The following is a 26,501-nucleotide window of genomic DNA, read 5'->3' on the forward strand; positions in this document are numbered from 1 at the left end:
AAGCTAATTATTCCTCTGGAAAGAGGACTTTTTGGTCTTAGCGAAGAGGCTGAGATAGCATCTTCTTCAGAATTACATTTTCTAAAGCTAATTTACACATCCAATCCACTGGCTGAGATTTGCTTCAGAAAACAACACTGCGGTCTATTTGTGTGGTAAATTGCATGCACAAAGCTGCACTGGACTTTTCCAGAAATGTTAAGTAGGAGTATGTGACTGCAAATGCCAGAAAGATTATGAAAACTATAAATATTGCCAAGCAAGCCAGCGCATAATGGTGGTTTGCTGCACAGAGCAGATGTCATTCAGTTGCATATGTCTGAATAGAAAGGTTTTTGCCTGTTGCCAGAAGGACAGCAGGGAAGAGGCTGTTCTGGCTTCACTGGGCCGAGAGTTCCAGAGTCAAGGGGCAGCCACCGAGAAAGAAGGCCTACTCTCTCCTTCCCACCAACCATGGTTGAGATGGAGGTGGGACCGAGAGAAAGGCCTCTCCTGAAGATCTCAGGGCCTGGGCAGGTTCGGACAAGTGTCTGCGGTCAGCTCAATAACCTGGACCTGAAACATCTAGGGCTTCAAAGGTCATAACCAGCACTTTGAATTGTGCCTGGTAACAGACTGGCAGCCAGTGGAGCTGCTGTAACAGGGGGGTAGAACTCAGAAAGCAGCATATACACATACTACATGTATGCAGTCCTTAGAGTATGGGTTGTATGCTTTTCTTTGTAACTGTTGAACAGTTTTCTATAGGAAAAATGCATTTGCAATACTGGAACAGAGTCAATTACTCTGTAGGAGAGAAATGAGCACCCCTCTTTTGAACATACTGGAATAAGGGTGGTAAAGGTATAGCCTAGGGTCTGCATGTGGTTTTTAAGCCTTTTCAGATTTATAAAATTGTCTTTTATGGGGATGTGGGCAACTGTTTCATCATATTTTTAGTCCTCTTTCTCTGTGCTAAGTTAGAAGTCTGTTTTTAAATACGAAATTAACTGAAAACATTTAAACAAGACAAAATTCATACAAATACAATATATCAGCAGGAGTCTGGCCTCTGTCTTTTCTGGATATGACACAGAATGGAAGGAAACCAGTCCAGAAGATTTTAAAGTAACATGGGTGAATCTACTTTGTGGGCTCATTTTTTGTTATTTTTCAAATCACAGCTCAAGGGACAATGCCAATTGTCTATTATTTCCCAAGCCAAACACCAAGGTGGCCTATACATCTTTAAGTCATGTTTGTACATCATAATAAGCCATGGATTATGTCAATCATAGTATGTTTGAATCATGGATCACAGAGTAGACACTTTAACCTTTACTTGTCCCCCCTCCATCATTTTAGTTTATTTTTTCATGTCCCTTCTGTTTACTTCTGCTTTCAGCCACAGTTGTTGATTTGGTTTTGACAACAAATGATGGTTTCTATATGCCATTTATAAACCCACAACAATTGTCATTTGTGGCTGATTAACACACCATAGTTTGTTCACAGAGGTTGGTTTCCTCGTGAAATTTCTAGACATGACATGAGATTGTAGTCCACATCTGCTAATCAAGGAGCATTATTCCAAAGATTTGGCCTTTTGTTGTCATCCTGAAAACAATTTGGAATTTGAAAATTTTGTTGGACCACTGAAAACCTTTCAGTGATCTTCCATGAGACCCCAGTTTTTCTTTTTGTCCATCCTTAAGCCTGGGAAAGTTCAATGATCAAAATAAATCATTTTAAAGGTGTAGACATTACCTCGTTGGAAAAAGGTTGGGTGTTGCTATGTGAGCAGTAATAGATATGTGCACCAACTGCTGCCAGCAAAATTAAGTTTAAAAACATGCAGCATATTTAACTGCTCTTCTTATACTCATGACTAGGTAGTGAAATAGAGATATGGCTTTGGATTCTAAATTATTGCTCAGCTTGCCTAGAAACAGGAAAATAGTACCTCTACTGGAAATTTTGCAGCCCTCCAGATGATGCTGGACTGGCACTCCCAGCCTTCTTACCCATTGGCTGCACAGTGTAAGACTCCTACAGTCCTACAATATCTGGAAGGCTGCAGGATTTCCACCCCTAAATAAGAGGTTGGATTATGAACTGTCTGTGGAGGCTGCTGCTATTGAAAAAGCAATTAGAACAGATCTGGGTGTCAATGGGTAGCCTTCTACTCTGCAGACCCACAATGCATCACTTAGGGGTGTTTCATCACTTAAAAATGTTCTCCCATTTGGAGATTCACACTTTCAGAAACTGCTATGGACACATTTTTCTATCTGAAGCCTTTTAAATGGGCTTGCAGCCCTCCTGGATGGCCAAAAACAGCAATCTTCCTGGCCCCAAAATGAACCCTAAAAAAATGATCTAGAGAGCTGGAAAGTCAGTTTAATGTGGTCCTCAGGCCTCCCATGGTGATGTATTCTAGGAATGGGTGATCTCTTTGGTCCTTCCCAATTCTATGACCTTTACGTATTACTGAAGAGTGTTTGGGTATCTCTAGAGATGTGCCCCCTGGAAGGCACTAGTATTTTAAACCTTGGCTATCCTCTCTTGGGCATGATGTTTTATTTGTATCTAAGCAGTCTTCAGTCTATAAAGTTTTTACTATGGTTATTCTGAGAACTTGTTTACATTTTCCAGTCCCAGTCTTGCCAAATTGTAAATCTGTGACTTAAATGCTTGCATTTTAGCTTCAGATTCTGGCTTAATATCATTTTTCATGTTCTGCGCCAAGGTTAATAGTAGGAGCTCCTGCATTAACTGTATCCCCCCCCCCCAAAAGACCATGACAGGATTAGAAAATCTATGTCTCCTACACTCCAACCTCTTGCACCAAATTGTACTCACAATTCTTCACACATGTCTGAACATTGGTATTTTGTGTGGCCTTATTAAGTGCAACCATTAAATAATAAATAAATGATCATGGCTCTGCAGCCGAGTAGCTTTTCAAACACCTCAGAAAGCTTGGGACTCATGCAAGCTGAAATTTAAATGAAAGAAGGAGTAGTGTGAGGCGACCAGGGATTAACAAGTGTTTTTCTTAAACTGATGCCAAGTTGCTTTTGCATCTTGGGAAGCATTGCTGTTCCACTGTGTGTCAGTTTACATTTTTAAGCCTTCAATCAGCTGCATACCATCAGCTTCAGAGAGTGGAATGCCAGTGTTGTAGAAGGAATAGCTTTCTGAGAGATGGAAAAGCATTTTGTAGTCCTTAAGTCAACTACCGAACCAGCTGTTCTGCTTGGAGAGAAGAATGTGATGTGCGGAAACTTGATAGTTGTGTCCCTGCAACTGAACAGCTAAGGCAAAACTGTAGTCCAGGGGTCCCCAAACTTTTTAAGCAGAGGGCCGGTCCACAATCCTTCAGACTGTTGAGGGGCCAAATTGTCATTTGAAAAAAAAAATACAAATTCCTATGCATACTGCACATGTCTTATTTGTAGTGCAACAACAACAACGATGAAAGAATACAATATTTAAAAATGAAAACAATTTTAACCAACATAAACCTATTAGGATTTCAATGGAAAGTGTGGGCCTGCTACTGGCCAATGAGATAGTCAAGTTAATCAGGATTGTTGTTGTTGTTGTTGTTGTTGTTGTTGTTGTGTGCCTTCAAGTCATGTCAGACTTTGGCCAAGCCTAAGTCTAAAATTATTTATTTACTGCATTTATTTACTACATTTATATCCCACCCTTCTCACCCCAAAGGGGACTCAGAGCAGCTGTATGTACATACAATATATTATATTATTAGCATAGCACAATATTAGCATTATATATTACTATATTGAACTATACCACTATACTATTATATAATATGTAATATATAACATATAATTAATATTATTATATGGTATTATTATTAGTATTATATTGTATAACATAAGATTATTATCAATATTATATGTATATACAATATATTATATTATTAAAACTGATATAAAAATATTATATTATATAACTGAGGACGGGGGCCAGGTAAATGACCTTGGAGGGCCACATCCGGCCCCCGGGCCTTAGTTTGGGGACCCCTGCTGTAGTCCCTCTCTGTCTGCAGTGGCTTGAACAAGTCTATCCATCTCCTTTCAAAGGAGGAAAGAAGCTGAAACATTGGCAGCAACTGTTACCAAAGCAACAACTGTACAATGTATACAGTATGCACCCTCTGTGCTATCTTGCTTATGTAACTGGGAACAAAGAAGTGGCTCTAGGCCAGTGGTTCTCAACCTGGGGTCCCCAGAAGTTTCAACTCCCAGAAATCCTAACAGCTGGTAAACTAGCTGGGATTTCTAGGATTTGTAGGCCAAAAACATCTGGGGAGAACAACTGCTCTAGGCAGATCTTGAAAATTTAACTCTTGAGCTCAAGATGTAGTTCCAAGCTCTCCAAGTAGCAAATACTTGCTGTCATGACTTTAAAAAAAAAGTTTGCTTTTAACTCAATTTCTGAAAACTAAAACAGAATACCCTACAACTGTCCCAATTTATCAGAATCCTCTGTCCTTTCATTTTTCAGTTGTTGTAAAAATATCCCATTTTTCCTCCTCCTTCCACATTCCCCCTTTGTTCTCAGCTTATTTTGTATACTGAAAACTGAGGTCAAAGTGCAAAATACACTCAGCAGGAGGGAGAGATGGAAACAGGCTCTTGCCCTTTCCAGGAGACTGCAGCAATCTCTCCTCACTTGTGTTCTTCCTCCTTAATAAGTTTTGCTTCCTTGACCACACATTGATGTTGCTTGGTCACTTGTCCCAGTTTTCATCTGTGAAATGGGAAGGGTATGTAATAGATCTAAACCCTATGTCTGTGGAGTTCAACATATGAATGCAAGAAACCACTGACCTATAATACAAAACACACTCCTCCTATCTACCATATTGTTCACTTAATACCCTGTATTATGTAAGACCACAGCCCAGTATCCATAAAAGTAAGAGTTTGAATACACTTCAGAAGCATCATGTTATTAGCTGTTGTTGCCATTTAATATTTCATCTTTCTCTTGGTGTGGTTACCTGATTTTGTCATGCATTATTTGTGAGGGAAAAACTAATTAGACATAGTTCATGTGTAATTATAATTACTTTTAAGCTCTCGAAATGTAGCTGTCTAGGTAACTGTTAAGGCAGTTAGGAAAGAAGTGGAAAACCTATGTTGGCTTTAATTCTTATCCCTCTCACAGTGGAATAAATGTGAAGACTTGAGATAGCAAATTGGTAATTTAGTGTGAACATGTTTCTTTTTAATACATATTTATCTGGAATGCTGGAGGATAGACATTTCTTTTTTGAGCAACAGATTGAAGGCTTAGGCTCAGATTGGCATCTAAAAGCAGCAACTCTTCCTGATGGTGGGGAGAACTCCACCATTTTATTGTGGAAAACCAATCCAGCATACACTGTTTAGGCAATGGAAAAAGTTTTAAAAAGGAGACCATAAAACTACAAAAACTAGATGTGAGGCTGGGCTCCAACCATAGGTTTGGGACTCCAACAGAGAGACCTCACTGCAGGCAAAGATCAGATGATGGTGGCAGCTGTCTGGACAGAAAACAGCTATTCTGAGCCTCCACCTGTGTGCTGCTTGTTCAGCAGTGAGAAGCAAGAATAGAAATGGGTAGCAAAGAGCAGACACTCCCCACAGAGATTCTCAGACTTGGCTGCACGTTGTACACTTTCTCAAGACAGAAGCCAGAGCTAAGGAGATATTAGGGATGTAGGTGTGCCATGTTTAGTAGCCCTGACTTCTTTGATGAAGGCATAGTCTGTAAAACAGGGATGGACAAAATCCAGTTGTCTAAATATTGGACTGCAACTACTGCCAGCCTAGCCAGCATAGTTACTGGTGAGCAATGTTATGATTTGCAGTCCATCTGCATCAATAGGGCTGTACTTTACTAATCCTTGCTGTAAATATTTTTCTTGGAACAACTCATATATATACAGCCCACCCTCCATATTATTGTTTGATACACAAGATTAGTACACAGCAAATAAGATCACTATGCTAGCTTTTGTATTGGATCACATGTCAGACAATTATTATTATTATTATTATTATTATTATTATTATTATTATTATTTATTATATTTATTTATACCCCACTTTATCTCCCCAAAGGGGACTCAAAGCAAAAGTATTATTACACAATTTAAAATATACAAACATTAAATCATATCCACTGATTAAACCAGCAACAGCTTAAAAATACCCCTCCTCTCATAGTAAACATAGATTTTTCCTTTTTATATAAGGGACACCATTTTACTACACCATTGTACATAATAGGACTTGAGCATCTATTGATTTTTTTTTATCTGCTGGGTTCCAGGAAAATCCTAGCAGATACCAAGGGTCCACGTAGGGCCACCTGCAGAAATATCAAGGTGTGTTTGGGTACTACAAATCTCAGTATCACCAGGCTACATGGCTAGTGTCTAGGCTACCTGAGGATTCTGGGACCAGCAGATCCAATAAGACCCATCGCTATTTCCTTAGCATGGAGGAATATGTGTAGTTGAACTGATGTTTATACCGTATGAAGCAAATACTTCCTTCATATATGTATTAAGACACCGAACTTCCCCTCTGGAAATGCTCTTTACCTATGGTTGTACTAATGCTATTTTCTTTGTATGTGTTTGTTTTACAGTTTGGCTTGGTCCTTGCTTGGATGCTGGAGTCAATACTTCTGTGCAACGCTGATGTTTCCTCTGCTAAAAGAGAAGCATATTTCTTTCCTACTCAAATTGGCAACCTCTCCTAAACCCTGCTACTGATTATTGTTTTTCACAGATGGACACATCTCTCCAAGTCAATTTAATGTGGACTTGGATACAGCATTGACTCTATTGGCAATAACGATTTTAGATTGAGTTTTCTCTCCATTGAGGAATTAGCTTGTGTAATATTCTGAGTCCTTCTGATTTTCTGAATTTAGCATCTAGGTTTGCCTAGGAGAATTAAGCACACCTTTCTTTTTACTGTCTCAGTAATCAAGGAAAAATCTTCATTATTTGTTTGTTTTTTGAGTTGTAAGTAAGAAATCCATACAAATGTGAAAATAAAGATTAAGTCAAGAGTTATAGAAAGGGTAAAAATTAGTAGCCTATATGGCTTAGGGATGGAAATCTTTGGCCTTCCAGATGGTTTGGATATCATTTCCCAGATGCCTGAGCCAGCATGACTAGTGGTCAAGGTTTATGAGAGTTGTAGTCTAAAATATCTGGAGAATCAAATGTTACCTGACCTTGCTTTAGCTGATTCTAGGTACTCATATACTGTTTTAAACTTCGATCACACAAGTCTTCAAAACTGCAATGCATCCTGCAGCTTCTGACTATAATTTGGTGTTCTGATGAGGCTACACTTCTGAAGTTCTCGATATGAAATTTTAAAAAGGGGGGGACAAACAATTAAGTGTCAAGAGGGTCACTTTTCACATTAGTATTTTTCACTTAAAAGATTTCCCTGTTTTTCCCAGTCATCCAGATAGGCTAGGTAATGCCTCTACCTTGTGGTTGATAGAGGAACTTTTATCATACATTATGTGATGAAGTTATATGTCCCACTATTTCATCACAAGGCATTCCAGGAAATCTTTTTCTCCAAAAGTGTTTATCTGACCTAAAATATCAATTTTGTCTGTCCCTGGGTTCTCTTACAATAGCTGAGTCATGTGCATATAGTTAAAATTCCTACATTTATGTTCAGTCACCTATTTTCTTTTCCTTGGTCATTAAGTTTTCAGTTGGGTTCCACTGGAACACAGAGCCATTTCCTTGGGAAATGTGTTCTCAAATAAATTTGTTTGATACAGAAGGCAGTCTTGAGCATGAGTTGAGACATCAAGCAAATGAGAAACCAGTAAAGCTCTGTCCTTCAGCACTTAAACTACTTCTACCTTGAAGGGGGACTGCTTTTGGCAAAGGTACCAGATGGGTACTGGGGTGAATTTCAATGGAAAAACTGGGTTTTGAAAATAATCTTTCACATACAGTTGTTAATATTTGAGTGGAATACTTCACTCTATACAAAGGGTCTCTACTCCCTTGGGATTTGAATGCCTTTCTTAGTTTGCCAACATCAAATATTTTTCTCCCCTCTAGAAATGAAAATTGGTCACAATATACTTCCTCTGCTCTCCTAAAACTGGAATCTTGCATCTCAAGAGTCAAGGTTATTTTCTTTAATGTCCTTTTTCCCATTAGCTTTAAGTGTGACCTGAAATTGTTCTATAAGCATTTAATAAAATTTTTGAAAAAAAAAGACTTGGCTTGTGTGGTATTATTTGGTTCTGAAGTCTTTGATAATGCTGGTCTGTTCCCTACTTTTCATAAATCGACAGGAGCAAAACTGCCTAGGACCCTGTTTATGAATTAGGCTGTATTAATTGAGGTTATGTTGTCAAAATTCCCTTTTCTTGGTCATTGATCTGTCCCCATGCTATCTTAACTACTTGGAAAATGAACTGGCTGTGCAAGGAACAGATCGGAGACTATATAGTTGAATCAAACAAGAATTTATTAACTGACAATTTTATACTTTCTCTCCTCCTGGTGGTGAAGTGAGTTAAAGCACTGAGCTGCTGAACTTGCAGACCAAAAGGTCCCAGATTCAAATCCCGGGAGCGGAGTGAGCACCCGCTGTTGCTCCAGCTTCTGCCAACCTAGCAGTTAGAAAACATGCCAATGTGAGTAGATCAATAGCCACCGCTCCAGCAGGAAGGTAACGGTGCTCCATGCAGTCATGCCGGCCACATGACCTTGGAGGTGTCTATGGACAACACTGGCTCTTTGGCTTAGAAATGGAGATGAGCACCAATCCCCTGAGGCAGACATGACTGGACTTAACGTAAGGGGAAAACCTTTACTTTTTTACCTCCTCCTGTGACTCACTATAAAGTCTTTATGAGAAGAGGTAAAGTCTTTAAGAAATACACAGTTTTGGCCAAATTGAAGCTTTTGAATCTTTATTTCTTCTTATTGTCTCTTTCTTGTATGGTGTTCAATGGTCTCTAACATGGTCTCAATATTTCACTCTGACGGGACTTGAATACAGCTCCGACTGGACTTGAATACAGATCATACAGCTCTGACAGAATGTGCTATTTTGTAGACCTTCCAGCCTTCCTCTTTCTTTACCTTCCAGTCATGAAAAAGCTGACTCTTCCAAGAACCAGAAGTGTCTTGCCTGAGGCTCTGCCCCTGAGGGGATTCTTAAAGGGGCAGGGCAACGGAGGCTTCAAATGCAAAGAGACTGTCTAGACTGACCCCCCAGAACATTTATATAAAATATTAATCCATCTAAATAAAAAGGTCTTAACTAGGGGTAAATAGTCATCTTAAAGTTGGAGTTCTGTTTCGAGCATTCAGTGCCCAACCACTCAAAACCTACAATTTAAGCAGTGTAGTCCCCATTCTATATGACCATTTCCATGTTGTCAAGTAGTGGAGGGGGGTCAACAATCACACTGCTAGCTATTTTCCTGTAGCTTTTTCTTGTGAGCAGAAAATTGGTTCATGAATGGCATGTTGGATCTTTACAGCTGTGTAAAGATACATCACTGAACACTGAAGTTTGGATGGTCAATGCAACTATATTCAGTGAAGAAAGCAGATAGGAAGAAAATGGACACATTTGAGATGTGCAGATGTATAAGTGTTCTGCAGATAATATGGACTGCTACAAAAACAAATCAATGGGTCCTATAGGAAATCAGGCATGAATCCTCTTTAGAAGCTAAGTTGCTAAACTAATATTAACATACTTTGGCTATATCATGAGAAACTCAATAGAAAAGGCTACAATGCTTGTAAAAGTGGAGGGCAATAGGAAAAAAGAAAGATTGTATTCCAGATAGATGCACCCAAGGAAGCCACAGCTCTGAATTTGCAAGACCTCAGCAGGGCTGTTGAGGATAGGGTGACTTGGAAGTCTCTTGTTCATAAGGTCACCATGTCAAAGTCAACTTGATAGTAGCTCACAACAACATCAAGCTGTGTTAGCATGTTTCAGCATAAAAAGAAGAACCAGGAGGAAAAGCAGCATATTTAAGACAGATTTTTTTTAGCATGAGCTTTCATGGGTTTCGACCCATTCCCTTACATGCATTGAAGGAGTACAAAATTAATGCCACAGGTCTATTAACAGTATATGATTGTGGATATGGGATTAAAATGTCCTGTGATACAGAAAGATGCCAATATGTCAAACCTTCAGATCTTGGCCATAAATCTTTAAAAAGTGTAGATGGTATAAGTCTGTCAAGAAAGATTGCTAATGTGAAATGTGCTTCTAGATTCCATTCCCTTTTCCCCTTTCTTTTACAACAATTTGAAAGTACAACATAATGTGAAGAAAGTTTATTTTGAATCAATTCTATTTTTTATTCTAAATTCATGTGAATCAGGATCGATTCTATTCTGCATTTTCTTAAACCATACATTCTTTAATCTTAATTTCTAAAGCTAAGCATGCAAGTTCTCTGCATCAGTTGAAGAATAGATGATAGATTTAGTAATATGTGTGATGCATTAATTTTAGGCCTGACAATGGAAGTTTAAAGGATACTTTACAATTACAAAGTGGCCATCAAAGAAAATTCTGAAGTGTCAATGCAGCAATAAATGAATGTATGTGTGGTTTCAAGTGCCTTGTGGACTTATAAGGGTCACATAAATTTCATAGGATTTTCTTAGGCTGAGAATACTCAAAGGTGGTTTTGTCAATTCCTTCCTCTGAAACAGCCTGCAGCACAAAGTATTTGTTGATGGTTTCCCATCCAAGTACAAACCAGGAGTGACCCTATTTAGCTGATAAAAATCAAATGGGATCTAGAGCCTTTAGCACAGTGTTTCTCAACCTGTGGATCCCCAGGTGTTTTTGGCTTACAACTCCCAGAAATACCAGTCAGTTTACCAGCTGTTAGGATTTCTGGGAGTTGAAGGCCAGTAAGTGTTCTACATTCTTATGAAATAAAAAATGGGGATGCTACAACCTAAACCACCTGTGCTGTATTTCAAGTACCCCAAAGGAAGCAGGAGCTATTGCTATCAAACAGATCCCAGGAAGTGTTGGCTTTAACAACCTTTCAGCTAGGATTAGCGGTTTCATTGAGCAAGATCCAGGTAACTGGCTTTCAGCTTCCAGTCTTTATTTATACACACATACAGCTACATATAGCTTGGTACTGTGAATTCAAATCACTTACTGTAATATTAATACCAAGTTACATCTGTTGAGACAATTGGCAATTGCTTGCTATTTACAGTAGGGACAATTTACAGTTGTCACTTTTATGAAAACCCATCCTCATGAACATTTGGCAAGTTCCAGAACCTAAGAATAGCACAGAGATGCATACTATTTGGAAAATCAATCATGTCCTCAAGTTTATCTTAGGAAGAAAGGATTTCTTTCATGATAAGGGTTTTGCCGGCAGCATTGCTTTTCTGAAATCAGCTGGAACAGGAAGAGAAATTGGAATGGTAGTCCCAAGCACTTAATATGTATTAGTTTATGGTTAAGATACTTGTTGAATAAGTCGACTCCATGAACTTTTCATAGGGTTTTCCTGGGCAAGGAATAGTGGTGGTTTGCTAGCACTTTTTTCTGAAATATTGCCTGCAGCATGTGGTGTTCATTAACAGTCTCCTCCAGTACAATATTAGTCTGGGCTGGCTAATATTAGGTAAGATAGAAGCTGATGGCTTTAGGATATTTAGTCCCACAGCATTTAATAGGAGTGTCATGTTATTTTTACTATCCATTTCTCTAGAAGTGGCATCATTGCAATAACCCCCCAAAACCTACCAAATAAGCCAGGCAGCCTCAAAACATAATAATAATCATAATAATAATAATAATAATAATAATAATAATAATAATAATAATAATAATAAATAATAATACTTTATTTTTCTATCCCACCACCATCTCCCCGGGGGGACTCGGGGTGGCTACCATGGGGCTGAACCCAATACAGAAACAGAGTATAACAAATTAAAACACATATCATTAAGTAAAAACAATAGTATAGCAATCAAGTAAAATAATCAGTTAAAACATCACATATAATAAAATATAGAATAACCAAGCAAGTTGAGGTAATAATACAAACATCATCACAATGGATAAAAAGGGTCGGGCATAAAAAAATACATAATTCCAAGGGCTTTTGATAAAGTGCATAGACAAGTGTCAGAGAGATGGCTGGGGTAATGTGGGGTAGGATAAATAGGAAGGAAATAAAGTGCTGAAAAGTATACATCAGTGATAGCAGTCTATCAGATTGATGGTGATTCAAACACATGCTGGCAGAGGCATGTCTTCAGCTGTTTGATAAAGACAGACAGAGTTGGGGCGAGTCTGATCTCCCTGGGGAGGGAATTCCAGAGCTGAGGGACCACTACAGAGAAGGCCCTCTCCCACGTTCCAGCAAGCCGAGCCTGCGATAGTGATGGGAACGAGAGGAGGGCCTCCCCTAAAGATCGAAGAGATTGTGCGGGCTCATAAGGGGAAAGGCGGTCGCTAAGGTAGACGGGTCCCAAACCGTGAAGGCTTTATAGGTGATTACCTGCACCTTGAATTGGGACCGGAAATTGACCGGCAGCCAATGGAGCTCCTTAAACAGGGGAGTTGATCACTCCCTGTAAGTTGCACCAGTTAGCAGTCTGGTTGCTGATCGTTGGACTAGTTGTAGTTTACAGGCCATCTTCAAGGGCAGCCCCATGTAGAGTGCATTGCAATAATCCATCCTGGAGGTAACTAAGGCATGGATCTCCATGGCCAAGTCAGACATCGAGATTTCCAAGGCATTTGAGTATGGTTGTGAATGAAGAAGCATCCTGATCTCTCATTTACAACATGCTTGGCTCCTGAGAAAGGGATGGACATTTTTTCATAGGCTGTCCTGTACTCCAGTGTCTTGCAAATCTCCATGCTGGCATGGCTGCCAGCCTTTAAGGGGGGAATATCACACTGGGAGTGTACCTATGATAAGAAAGGCATATTGTCATAGCTTTGTTTCCTGATACAGGATCTTGGCCAACATCTTTGAAGCTTGCATCTGCCCAAACTTTTCTAAGGAAGCAGCATATGATGAAAGTTCATAGGTGGCACCCTTGGGTTCTGTCTGCTAGTGCCATTGAAATAGTGTAAAACTGTGTGTAGAACTGAGTATAAATTTACTTTCAGCTCTTATGCTGTTTGCTATACATACAAATGGAGGTATGCCCTAAAGCAAGAATATTCAAAAGTAGGAAATACTGTGCCAGTGCAAAACAGCAAAAGCGGGGGAGGGGGGGGAGAGAAAAGTTTTGAAGGTGTGTAAAAGAGTTAGCAGTTGGTACATAATCAACTGTGGTCTACCTACCACAGTGAGAAAATTATAAAGTCACAAATAAGTCAGGGGTAGACAATCTATTGGGAGTCAGAATTGGGTAGTGGCTTGAGTGCTGCACTTCTATTCTGAAAACCAGGGTTTGAATCTCTGCTCAGCCATAGAAACCCACTGAGTGACCTTGGACAAGTAACACTCTCCCAGTCTCAGAGGCAGGCAAAGGCAACTCCCCCCACCACCACAAAAACAAATCTTGCAAAGAAAACCCTGTGCTAGATTCATCTTAGGGCTGCCATAAACTGAAAATGACTTGAAGACACATAATAATAAGGTAAACGGTGCTCTTCTGATGCTTTGGACTATAATTTCCAGCAGGCTGTGGCCAACATGATCCCTGGTAAGGGATCATGTGAGTTTAAAAGAACTGGAAAATATTGGACTATATATCCTTGCTTTGAGCTATTACATTCAACATTCAATGAGAGCATCATAGTCACTTGAATGAAGAAATCCCTAGAAAGAGTAATTGATCCAAGTGTATGTTAAGAAAATCAGTGAAGGATAGCTTTTTGCCTCCTATCTAGAGGACAACTGGGAGAAGGTCTAAATGGCATCCTGCATCTATGGGAGCTGGAGGGCCAATATCTTGCTCCTAGTTCCATCCATTTTCCAGTTCCTGAGTCTGGCGAAGAAGGGTTAGGAGGGACAGAAAAGCTGTCTAAAAGGGACGCGGCCAATTGCTGCCACCAAATTATATTATTTATTTCTTTGCTACGACCAATTAATAATTAAGTACTTTTGCTGCCACCATTTATAACATAAATGTGCCACAGTTCTCCACTACCAGGACACAGAGAAACACAAAGATGGTGGGAAACTCTGTCTTATAGAGCGATGGTTAAATAAGCAGACTGGCCACCTCTTTATAATGTTTCTCAGGAAGACACATGAACACTTGGAGTGAAGTAAAACAGAATTAGGATGTTTATTTGTACTTGAACAGAAATGTTGCATATTGGTTTCAAGAAAAATAACAGGCTTTGCTTTAACAGTAAATTGTTCTTAAACTGGAGTTTCTTGAAAAATATTGTTCCCTCACAAAGGAATATTAATAAGCTTTTCAAACCTTAGAGACCTTTTCTCAGAGGCCCCAAACTCTAAACACTTAGAGGTTCACTACATTTCTTAGCATTTCTCACTGAAGGCTAATTACTTTTCCTTCAAAAATGTTTCTCTCAAACAGTTCCCAAAACTTTCTTTTCTTCCTCATTAAAATTCACTTACTAACTTTACAAACACCAAACCCTATCTAACCTAACTCTCTGGCTAAATAGGTCCAACTGTCTCCCTGGCTCTGCCCACATCTGGTTGCTAAGCAACTCCCTCCAATTTTAACAACCAATCAGGCTGCACTCACATGAAGCTGCCTGATGACTCTTCCCCTTTCTTGGCTCAACTTTTCCAATCAAGGCCTTGAACTGCCTTATACATCAATCCTGCAAGGTAGGCTAATCTGTTACACTGCCTTCTCTACAATATTGCATTCTCTCCCCAATCCTATTTGCTTAGATTGTTTTTCTCCTTTCCTTCACACAAATACAAAACAGCTCATGGTACAGAATAGTTTTGTAATGAAAGTAACAATATGCAAAATGATTTTTTGAAACTCAGTGCATTTTCCTAATGCATTTCATCAGACATTCTGAATCCAGCGGTACCCTTTTTAAAGTAGTGTCTCTGGTTATTTAGAGTTTACCCGTGTCAATTTAAGCTTTGCTTGCTAGGTTACAGGGAGAAGGAAATGTGAGAAGGGGTTCCCAGTCCCACTGCACTACCTGCTCCTTGGTCTCCTGGCAGGGAGAATAAGGGGTCTGTTTCTCTCATTCACTGTATAACTGCTATTTGATTTTTTTTTTAAATTGCAAGACATTTTCTACAAGAGTTCCAAAACCCAATTCTTTGTTTTCTTTAAACTATTAGGCCGCTAATATTTGTTGTGCACTGGGGAAGAGGACAAAAATTAAACTGCAGCATATCAAAACAAATACAAATAAGTGAATTGACACTTTGTTTCCTATATGCTTACATATGTGGCAACCAAGCTTCAGATCCTGACCAGATTGCACATTTGTTTGCAATTCTGGCTCCATATTCATTACAACAAAAGCACATTGCCCAACAGCCATTTTGATAAGTTTATCCATGTTTGTTAGAAACAGCACGGAGAAATCTCCAACACGTGCCAGAAAGGATGCTTGGAGTTTCACATGCTGAGAAGTTTTGGCCTCTTCTGACCTAGTCTCCATTTCATGAAGGTCTGTATCTTATTACCAGTCCCTTAGCTGTGCTGTCTGCTTAGTTATTCTAGGGCAGGTGAACATGGATCTAAAAATAAGATACAGTTCAGGAACATTGGTACTGGCTATCAGATCCTTAGATACAGTAGGATCTTGTGGCTCCATTAATTTTATGGAAAATTGTTGCCCCTGCAGCTGCTTCACTATCAGTATCCCTAAAACAGAATGGTCTATTCTGGATGGAAGAGACTCCTCAAAATCTCAGGTGAAAATGACTCATATGAAAATCTTTCCCCACACTCATGTGAAAGCTAACTCTTCAAGAGGAAAGGTGGGGTAGATACCTTTCATGCAGAAGGTCCCACCTGCTACCTGATCTGGGAATGACTCTACAAGCAATTACAACTCCTATCATCTTTTTTTCTTGGCCAGATTGGCTAAGGCTGGAATCCTGTTGGGAAAAAAAAATAATCCTGGCACAACAAGTGGTTAAGCCATCATGTATACTTTTGGGGACATTCCAGAAGGAGGGATTCAATGTCTTCTTGAACACTCACTGCCCAGTACTATTGTGATTTGAAGATTCTAGAGCCACTTACATGGCTATTAAGTGGCAGGAGGTAGGCAGGGATGCATGGGTAGCATCTCACTGCTGTTATATTGCTAGGACAATGTGACAACCATCATCTTCTTTGACCTCATTAAAACTTCTGGAAGGGATGGTAAGTAAAATAATATGTACAGTGGGAACTGACAAAGTCTCCTCCAATACATTTATACATCCACAGGGGATACATTCCCAGCTATAACCATAGATATGACAGAACATCATTAAATTACAAGACTAGAGATTCAAGCATACTACTGAGTTGCTTTGGAGGATCTAGAGATTCAAAGGGAAATATTTTTCTGTCATGGCCAGCGGTTTGTTTATCTGGCTCAGCTGCTACTTGGGACAGGTCTTCAGCAGAGGACTCTTTTGAGGTCCTTTCAACACTGCTCTATATCCCAAAATCTGATCCAGATTATCTACTGTGAACTGGGTTATATGAATCTACACTGTCATATAATCCAGTTCAACGCAGATAATCTGGATTTTTTGTGGCAGTGTAGATGGGGCCTGGGTGTTTCAGTAAGCCTGGAAAGGGTTACCCTGACCTCTTCCCCAAGTAAAACAACATCACAGGTTTCTGGGATAATCTGCAATGGCTTGCTGAAATGAGCAGTATTTTAGATCTATGGATAAAAAGGGGATCATAAGAGATATATCTTTTGTAGCAGATCATGTCCTACTTTGGTACTTGTGTCTTGGATCTTGGCTGTTACCCTAGCCTTGTTCCTACAATCCTGTTTTGGATTTCTGTACCTTGTCTTAGACATTGTTGTATTCTGAATCCTTGATTCTGAACTCTGGACTGACTTCCTGGCTGGATTTCTGGACTTGAATTTTGGTTTGTTTGGGGGCAGGGGGAGGAAAATCACTCCCCCCCCCAACTCTCCTAGCATGTCATTCCTATGTGCCAGGAGAACTGCAGGACCACTCTAATGGAGATATTTTACTTTTTGAAGTGGTTTGGTGGGCTTTTGGGGGGGGGTTACAGTGTCTGAATGTTCTCGAGGAAAGTTCCGGGAGAATATCTGAACACTCACCCCAGAAAGCACAGGCTTTCTGGGGTGTGTGTGGATGGGCACCCAGGAACATTCACGTTTTTTAAACATGAATGTTTAAGGGGTAAATGTCTGCCTGGAAGCGCCCTGAGAGGAGTTGGACCAGGCATTCTTCCCTTGCTCTCTCTTGCTTCCCCCCCTCCCCTTGGTTCACAAGAAGCAAGTTGAATCCTGTAGCTGCTTTGGATTCCATGAGGGAGAAACGCGGGATATAAATAAAGATTTATTATTATTATTATTATTATTATTATTATTATTATTATTATTATTATTATTAATAATAATAACAATAATAATCTGGTGTGCCTCCAAAAATAAGGGAAGTGGGGTACAGAGAAAATGTACCTCCTCCTCATCCTCTCCTCCTGATTTCTCTTGCTATCCTTGAACACGCAGATACTTGCATACATGCATTGAATCTTTTAAAAATAGTGACACTCTATTCTCTGAACGTGGATGCCTAGATAAACACCCACCAACTTATCCTACTCTCCAACTATTTAACCGCTGATCCCACTCCAATCCTGACTCTGCTGCTCCTATTTAAGTTATTCATTCTGCTGTTGCTGTACCATAGGAGCAAGGATCCTAAGAAAGGAAACTACCACTTTCTGATTCAGTGGTACATTTTCTGTGACCAAAAGCATAGTTTGGGACCTGGTCTAAAGCACATAAAAATCAGAATGCTGAAGAAAAAGCATTTAGGGGTCTTGCAACTACTTAAATGGTAGATATTCGGGGCTGGTAATGGCTGAAAGGTTGAAGGAAATCTCAAAATATGCATGGTGGCTCAGTCTTTGTTAAAAGGTCTGCAGTGAGCAAAGGCTCTAAGGGCTTTCTTAAGGATGGGGAGGTGTTGATTTGTGAAAACATGATAGGCTACCCCTCCCCCCAACCCCATTTTATTTCCTTCAGCAAGGAAATTTTATTTATTTAGGAAGCCTTATTGCTATCATCTGCCTGCTGGGGTTTAGAGCCTTTAAAAGAGGGGAATGCTACATTTTCTTTTCTTTTTTAAAAAAAAAATCTTTCTTTTACACTGTTTTTAATTTATTTTGATTTAAATATTAATATATATATATATATATATATATATATATATATATAATTTTATTTTAATAGCACTGTACAGGCAATCCTCAAGTTATGAACAAGATAAGCTCTTTAAGTTTGTTCTTTAGCTGAATTTGTATGCAAATCAGAATAGGTTTCAAGTGCATATGCTTTGGATAGCATGGGGAAAGGCTGTTTTGTTGACTGTGCTCCTGTTCTGAAGATTTCACCTCACCTTCTGTCCCTATGATAATTTGATTTTGAAAATGTTTGGTTTGTTATGGAAACAAAAATTGGTGAGAAAGCTTCGGTGGAGACCCCTTTCCTCCATGAAAACACTTTCAGGAGTGATTTTCTATTTCTATGGGTAGATTTCTCTCATTTCCTGTTTTCTCACTTCCATTATTAACGATAAGTAGCATGTAAGTCAAATGTTTGTAACTCGGGGACTACCTGTATAATTGAATTGTGGCTTTATTTGTATCTGGTTTTTAATTTTGTTGAGTCTTAATTTTGTCTTCAACACTTTTTTTAAAGTTCTACATTACAAAGTTAGTGTCCTATAAAAATGAACTTCCACAAATGAGTTTTTGAGTACTGTACACTTTCTATTCCAATATATACTCTGGTGTCATTTTTGCATAATTTAAAGTGGATTTGATACATTTTGATAGTTTTGATTTGTGCATAATATTTTATGCCTAAAAAACATGCTCACACCTATAATTCATTTTTCAATTTCATTTTTTTAAAATTTGGTACCTCTAGGAAACAAACTCCACAGTTATGCAGTGCAGAAAGGACCCTAAGAGAAGGGTAAATCACTAATGCACTACATGGTACAACATGCATTTATGACATCATACATTCTTCATTGTAGTTGGGGGTTTTGGGGGGTGGGGTGGACATGACAAGAAACCCAAATGTTATTCTGCACAAAAAATGTTGAACAAACAAAGGGAGGACATAGTCATATCTCTGTATCAATGGATTCTGCATCTGTGGATTCAACTATCCATAACTTGAAGATATTTTTTTTAAAAAAAAATCCCAAAGGCAAAACACTGATTTGGTCATTTTATATAAGGGGCATCATTTTACCACACCAGTTAATGCAAAGGAATGTGATCATCTACAGATTTTGCTATTTATTGGGGCTCTTAGAACCAAACCTTAGAAGATACTAAGGACACACTGAACTGCACAAAATATTTATTTTCTCTCACAATGGGATGGAGACTACAGTAATTATTATTTATCCTTTCTTGCAAGGATGAACTAATCAAAGATTCACACCCCTACTCCCAACACTGCAATATTATATTAACATGTTTTAACATATCACAGATTGCTGAAATTCACTTGTTATGGAAAAGGGAAGGATGAGGGAGAGGCACAGCTCTAGTTCTCTTCCTAGAGACCAGTAACCAGGAAAAGAACTGGGGTCACACCCTTTTGAGAATTGTTTTGAGTGGGGCAGCACAGGGAAACAAAGGCTGGAAAAGAGTATATACCTGATTAGAGTATGAACACCCTTTCCTCAAATTTAATATCCATGGTTTCACTTACCCACATTCCAAAATCTATTCTCTCCTGGAAGCCTTTGTGGGCCTCTCTAAATCCTCCAGTGTTGTTTTATGGTATGCTTGTGCTCCAGATATAGCCAAAATATAAGATTTGTTACAATCCCTGGTTTCAGGTATCCATGGGAGGGTCTTTGAAATAACTTCTGTGCATATGGAGGTGTATTTTACCTTTAGATCACATTTTAGATTGTTAGGTTCTGACAAAAAGAAAGAGACAAGCGTTTATAATACAAATCTACCTATGAATAATGAAAGATACTGAATGTGGGATATGGTTAAAGTAAAAGCAACGGTGACAGATCAAAGAAAAGGGAAGACTATGTTCTGACTCAGGATGATTTGACTGTGGGACTATCCTTGAATTATTTTTCAGAATATTATGTGGATCACAATTAATGCCACTGTAGCACCCCTAAGCACAATGTCTCTGCTTAGGGAAGTGATGCATGGATGGCACACCATTTCATATCAATAAGAATCATATATGAAATTCTTATGATAGCTGGAAATGACCCTGAGGTTACAAACATAACAGGAAACTTAAACAGCATAATACAGGGAAATACCTACTGCTGAAGCAAAAGGCTGGTGCATACACTTAACAATCTGTCCTTCAGAATGATCATATTGAAAGACGATTGAAAGAGAAAGGCAGCTGCCTTCTTTGTGATGCATGTCACTAAAGGTACACTCAGAAGCATTAAATGATATCTTAGGAAACAAGACAGTGATAAACAGGACAGGCAATCTGTCTGATGAGTGAATCATGTATAAAAGCCTGAGTGAAGCTGTGGATTCTGTTGATGATGCACACAAAAGTAAATAAGCACATAAATGCTAATCTTTATAGCCACCATCCCTGGTCTATCATGTTTAAATGGTGCATAAGTGCATTCACGAAACATACATCTACACTGTAGAATTAATGGATTTTGACAACACTTTAACTGCCAGGGCTCAATGCTATGGAATCCTGGGATTTGTAATTTGGTGAGGCACCAGCACTCTGGCAGAGAAGTTTCAATGATTGTAAAACTACCTTTCCCAAGATTCCATAGCATTTAAGGGAGCGCAAAACTGCATTAATTCTACAGTGGATATGTACTCCAAGCCATCAAGCCTAGTGCTGTAAAATCAGAACTATCCAATACAGTGGTCTCTGGACCAAGACTAGTGCATAAGCTACTAGTTTATAGCAAGTTTCCAGGAACCAAAGAAACTATGGCCAGCAATGGGAACAAATATAATGCAAGACCTTGGCACAATAGAGGGGGGAAAATGCCAGTCCCCCACATCAGATAGGCTGAGAAGGATTAATCTGCCCCAACTAAAACAAACTGCGGAAACAGGATCTTCCTAGCCCTTATACCTGATGCCTACTGTTCTGCTTCTGAGCTACAGGATCTCTTTATCCCATTATAAGCTCATTAAAGAACCCCTGCTATAATTTGATGGTATGGAAATCTTCTAATCCTTAGCTAGAAATGAAAAATAAAGGTATCCTGCTGAGAAAATGAACAACCATTGCAAGATTTAAAAATATATAATTTGAGATTTTAAAAAATGATGTATTTTTACACAAAATACAGTGGGGAATTTTGCAAAAAAACAAACAAAAAACAACACCAAGTGTTTGCACAAATGAATTCTTCAATAAGAAGCTCAAAATTACAAAAATGATCTAAAAAAATGAACAACTTTTATATTTTCACTCAACAGGGAGAAAACTTTTTAAATGACTAATTTTCACAGCTATGAATGAGAGAAGCAAGAATTGACATCCTTTTATTTGAAGGTCACCCTTTCTTATTGCTTGCCGTCTAACGTATAATCGATGGGAGCAGGGGCTGGGAGGTATCGCAGCTGAGATGTACAAATGATGGAATCTTGAACTACAGTAGAGTCTCGGTTATCTGACCTTCGTTTATCCAACACCGCATATTATCCAACACATTGGCTGCATCTTGCTCCTCCCAGTGGGCGGCCAGCGCTGGGAGAGGCCCATTGCGCATTACTGAGAAACAGTTTTTTCTAGGCAGCAACATGCAGTGGGTCTCTCCAAGCTGGGTGCTTGCCAGAAGGGATGAGATGCGGTCGGCGCAGACTTTTATCTCCCAGAAAGCACCTGGTGCTGGAGAGGCCTGTTGTGCATTACTGCCTAGAAAAATTGCTGTTTTTCTAGGCAGCAACGCACAGCGGGCCTCTCCAAGTGCTGGGTGCTTGTCAGGAAGGAAAATCTCATCCCTCCCAGAAAGCACCTGGTGCTTGGAGGGGCCTGCTGCACATTGCTGCCTAGAAAAACAGCTGTTTCTCAGCAACGCACAGCTTTTCCTTAATCCCTCCTTATTATCCAATATTTTCGCTTATCCAACATTCGGCCGGCCCATTTATGTTGAATAAGCGAGACTTTACTGTACTTAAAAAGAAAGAAAAGAAATTTCTAAATGAGCAATGGATCAGACTGTTCTGTTACCCATATTCTTCTCATGACTACAAAAAGTTCAGTGAAAAATGAAAGTAACATTTATGCCAGGACACTTTCTTCCTAATTTGACCTCTAAAATATGTTTTGAACTGTTGCTTTTTATAGCTTTCTCAGTTTTACGGGTTTTATTTATGATCTTATATTGTAACTTTTGAATTAAGCATGAGTTGCCGTGAGCGTAAGAAAGACATATTTGAAATTAAAATGAATAAATCATTGTTGCCGCACACAAATAAATGTATAATACAACCCACATATCCACAGAAGCGATACATTCCAAGACCCCTCATGGATACTTGAAACCGTAGATCATAGTGAACTTTATATTTTGTCTACACTTGAGTTAGAAGCATACCACAGAATTGCACTGGAGGACCTAGAAAGGCCCACAAAAACATCTGGAAGGATATATTTTCTGGTGTCTTGGTAAGTTAAGCCACAGATATTAAATCTGCATTGGGGGGGGGGGGGTATCTAAAACATAGTCTAAGTGTCTGGTAATCACAAGGGCAGCTATTTATTTACATTAGATAACATTTTCCACTGGCCTTTCCAAAAGTCCAAGATGCACGTAGTGGTGCCAATTTGGCAAGCCTTTGGGGCAGGTATGCGGGCCCTATTAAACAGAATGAGTAAAGGGTTTTGCAAATGCAGCATGCCTGGAATACCACACTTGAATGTGAGCTAACAACCTTGCTCATTTAAAGTATTGCCTGCCCTTGTAAAACTATAAAGTCCTGTGAATAGGGACATTTAATTTTCTCACTGGGTAAATTATCTCTATAGGTGAATAGATGCCCCCTTCTTACTACACAAGTTCATAGGGTAGAGGTTAATCAATATTTAGGATCTACTGACACTAGGTAGGACTACTGATTTTTTCTTACATGTTGAAAAGTAATGATTAAACTGTTTGGAAAAGATACAGGACTTGGAGAAGTTCCTAGTTGATGCTCTCTGACCTTGGGGATCTGCCAGTTGAGCATCCTTTATCTGTAATTCCAAAGTACAGTAGAGTCTCACTAATCCAAGCCTCGCTTATCCAAGCCTCTGGATAATCCAAGCCATTTTTGTAGTCAATGTTTTCAATATATCGTGATATTTTGGTGCTAAATTCGTAAATGCAGTAATTACAACATAACATTACTGCGTATTGAACTACTTTTTCTGTCAAATTTGTTGTATAACATGAAGTTTTGGTGCTTAATTTATAAAATCATAACCTAATTTGATGTTTAATAGGCTTTTCCTTAATCCTTCCTTATTATCCAAGATATTCGCTTATCCAAGCTTCTGCCAGCCTGTTTAGCTTGGATAAGTGAGACTCTACTGTATTCCAAAACCCAAAATTGTCCACATGGGTAGCTGAAATAATGACATCTTTGATTTCCGATGGTTAAAAGTGCAGACAATTCATTTCAGGCATACACTTATTTAAAATACTGTGTATAAAATTACTTGCAGGTTATAAGGTGTACATGAAGCATAAATGAATTTCATGTTTATACCTGGGTCTCATCTGCAAGAAATCTCATTGTGTATGTATTCCAAAATCTGAAAAAAATCCAAAAGATTTCTAGTCCGAAGCATTTCGGGTAAGGAATACTCAACCTGTATAATGTGGAGCAATTATATCAAGGGCCATTTCACACCATTGCAGTACTATGATTCCATTTTAACTGCCATGGTTACATCTGATGAAATCCTAGTTTTTGTCATTCGGGAGATACTAGAGGAGCTTTCTGAGAATTTGTAAGGCCCCTCTAAACTGCCAATCACATGGGATGTTGCCATGGCAGTCAAAGTGGGATTAGAGTGCTATATTATGCAATGTGAAAGAGCCCCAAGAGAAGGATAAACCACTCATGTGTAACATGGTACAGCATGCACTTATGATATAATAATTATGTTCATCATTACAGATTGTTGCAGTAGTTTTGTCAGGTGCAACTAATGACATTACTTTTGAGCTCAGTGCTCTTTCTCCAACCCAAATGGGTACAGTATGCCCTCAGTATCTGCTGGGGTTTGATTCCAGGATCCTGTGGATACCAACAAATGTGGACGCGCAAGTCCTATTATAGACAATGGCATAGTCAAATGATTTTTTTAATCGTGTCAGAAGCGTCTTGAGAAAATACTGCAAGTTGCTTCTGGTGTGAGAGAATTGGCTGTCTACAGAGATGTTGCCCAGGGGATGACTGGATGTGTTATTATACTGCTGGGATGCTTCTCTCATGTCCGCACAAGCTAGAGCTGACAGACGGGAGCTCACTCTGTCTCATGGATTTGAATTGGCAACCTTCAGGTCAGTAAACCAACCATCATGTTCATGTCAGCAGTCCAGCCGGCACAAGAGGTTAACCCATTGAGTCACCATGGCTCCCTGCAGTCAAATGATGCCCCTTACATAAAAATAGCAAAATTAAGGTTTGCTTTCTAGACTTTTGTTCTGACGAATTTTAAGCTGTGGAAAGTCAACTTCATGAATGCAGAATACATGGATACAGAGAGCTGACTGCATTCAGTTGCAGAGAAATACAGCTAGTATATCTGGGGAGAATCTCAAATGGACAAAGACCCAACAAGAGTTTCCAATCCAGCAGGCGCACCCAGCAGCTAAAATGAAGACCATCTACCCTGAGATTCTGGACTTTTTTTTTTGGGGGGGGGGGGGGTGTCAAGAAGGAAGAGAAACTGCAAGTCGCGTCTGGTGTGAGAATTGGCCGTCTGCAAGGACGTTGCCCAGGGGGCGCCCGGATGTTTGATGTTTTACCATCCTGTGGGAGGCTTCTCTCATGGGGAAGCTAGAGCTAACAGAAGGAGCTCACCCCACTCCCTGGATTAGAACCGCCTGGCCTTTTGGTCAGCAGTCCTGCTAGCACAAGGGATTAACCCATTGCGCCAACAGGGGCTTCCTTTTGGGGATAAATTGCAGTGACATGTTTCTAAATTCAAGTCACATCCATGCATATCAGGTGAGAAGTAGAGATGTGTCCTGTTTTCCTGCATCTTCTAAAGCTTTTGGCAGCAAAAGGACCCCTGATGCTACCAGCTGATCCCAGCCAACTGAACAGATCTTTCTTCTTTCTGCATGTCATCACAAAAGTCACACCGTGGCTGCAAAATCAAGCTTTTTCAACACTGGATTTCTGTTATTGCTTCCGAAAAGGAACATTTTCAACAAAAGGGATGGGGGTGTCCTGGCATGGTGTTCGCACATGCAAGATAACCGAGGGAGCGAGAACTAGAGGTGCTAAACCGCCTCCCTCTACAAACAGACCCATCTATCCTTGGATGCAGTTGCTCCCCTCTGCAGCTTGACAAGCCAACTTTCTAACTTTGCCAGCAGAGCACCATCGCTGGAGTGCTTCCTGGGATGCTCATCCTTAAGGTGCATCTAGAGATGAGGCATGGGCAAATTTGGACTCTCCCTCCAGGGTGTTTTGGACTTCAACTCCCACCATTCTGCACAGCCTCAGGCCCCTTCCTTTTCCCCCTCAGCCGCTTAAGCGGCTGAGGGGGAAAAGGAAAGGGCCTGAGGCTGTGCAGAATGGTGGGAGTTGAAGTCCAAAACACCTAGAGGGAGAGTCCAAATTTGCCCATGCCTCATCTATAGTAATGCAGGATGAACTCAAACTGTCAGAGCTCAATGCTATGGCATCCCACCACCCCAGAGCATGGATCAGTCGCTAGTTCTGCGCCTCGGGTGCTCACCCCTGGCAAGGGCTTAGGAAGGGCCCCTGCTGCCACCTCGACACCCCAATCAGAAGCAAGGGGAAAGGGGGAAGGGGGCGGCCGCTCGGGTCTCGTTACCTTGGGAGTGCCGCCGAGTGAGTGGTTACAGGCTGCCGCTCGCTGCTTTCAGCTCCGCGGGTTGAAAGCCCTGCCGGCGCATCCTTGGCCCGGGAGGACTCTTCCCTTTCCAAGGGAGGGAAGGAAGGAGGGAGAGGCTGGGATCCCGGCCCAAAATAAAACATGCCCCGCACGCACCTGCCCGCCCCCCGCTCCCTGCAGCAGTGCCTGGGCGAAAGGCGCCTCTGTCGGTCCTCGCCCGCAGCCGGAGGGGAA

General features: G+C 40.0%; 2 protein-coding genes across 4 annotated transcripts in view; one reads left to right on the plus strand and one right to left on the minus strand.

Annotated features, from left to right (window-relative positions):
• lsp1 (lymphocyte specific protein 1) overlaps nucleotides 1–8,104 on the plus strand; it is a 114,174-nt gene extending 106,070 nt beyond the window's left edge. For all 3 annotated transcript variants that reach the window (XM_008108037.3, XM_062967636.1, XM_008108044.3), the window contains exon 11: nucleotides 6,652–8,104. The gene's annotated coding sequence lies outside the window, so the exon portion shown is untranslated. The remainder of the gene's footprint in view (nucleotides 1–6,651) is intronic.
• prr33 (proline rich 33) overlaps nucleotides 1–26,501 on the minus strand; it is a 34,923-nt gene extending 8,422 nt beyond the window's left edge. Inside the window, exon 1 of the mRNA XM_062967635.1 lies at nucleotides 26,247–26,501. The gene's annotated coding sequence lies outside the window, so the exon portion shown is untranslated. The remainder of the gene's footprint in view (nucleotides 1–26,246) is intronic.

Source organism: Anolis carolinensis, chromosome 1, assembly GCF_035594765.1.
Source record: "Anolis carolinensis isolate JA03-04 chromosome 1, rAnoCar3.1.pri, whole genome shotgun sequence".
Lineage (NCBI taxonomy): Eukaryota > Metazoa > Chordata > Lepidosauria > Squamata > Dactyloidae > Anolis > Anolis carolinensis.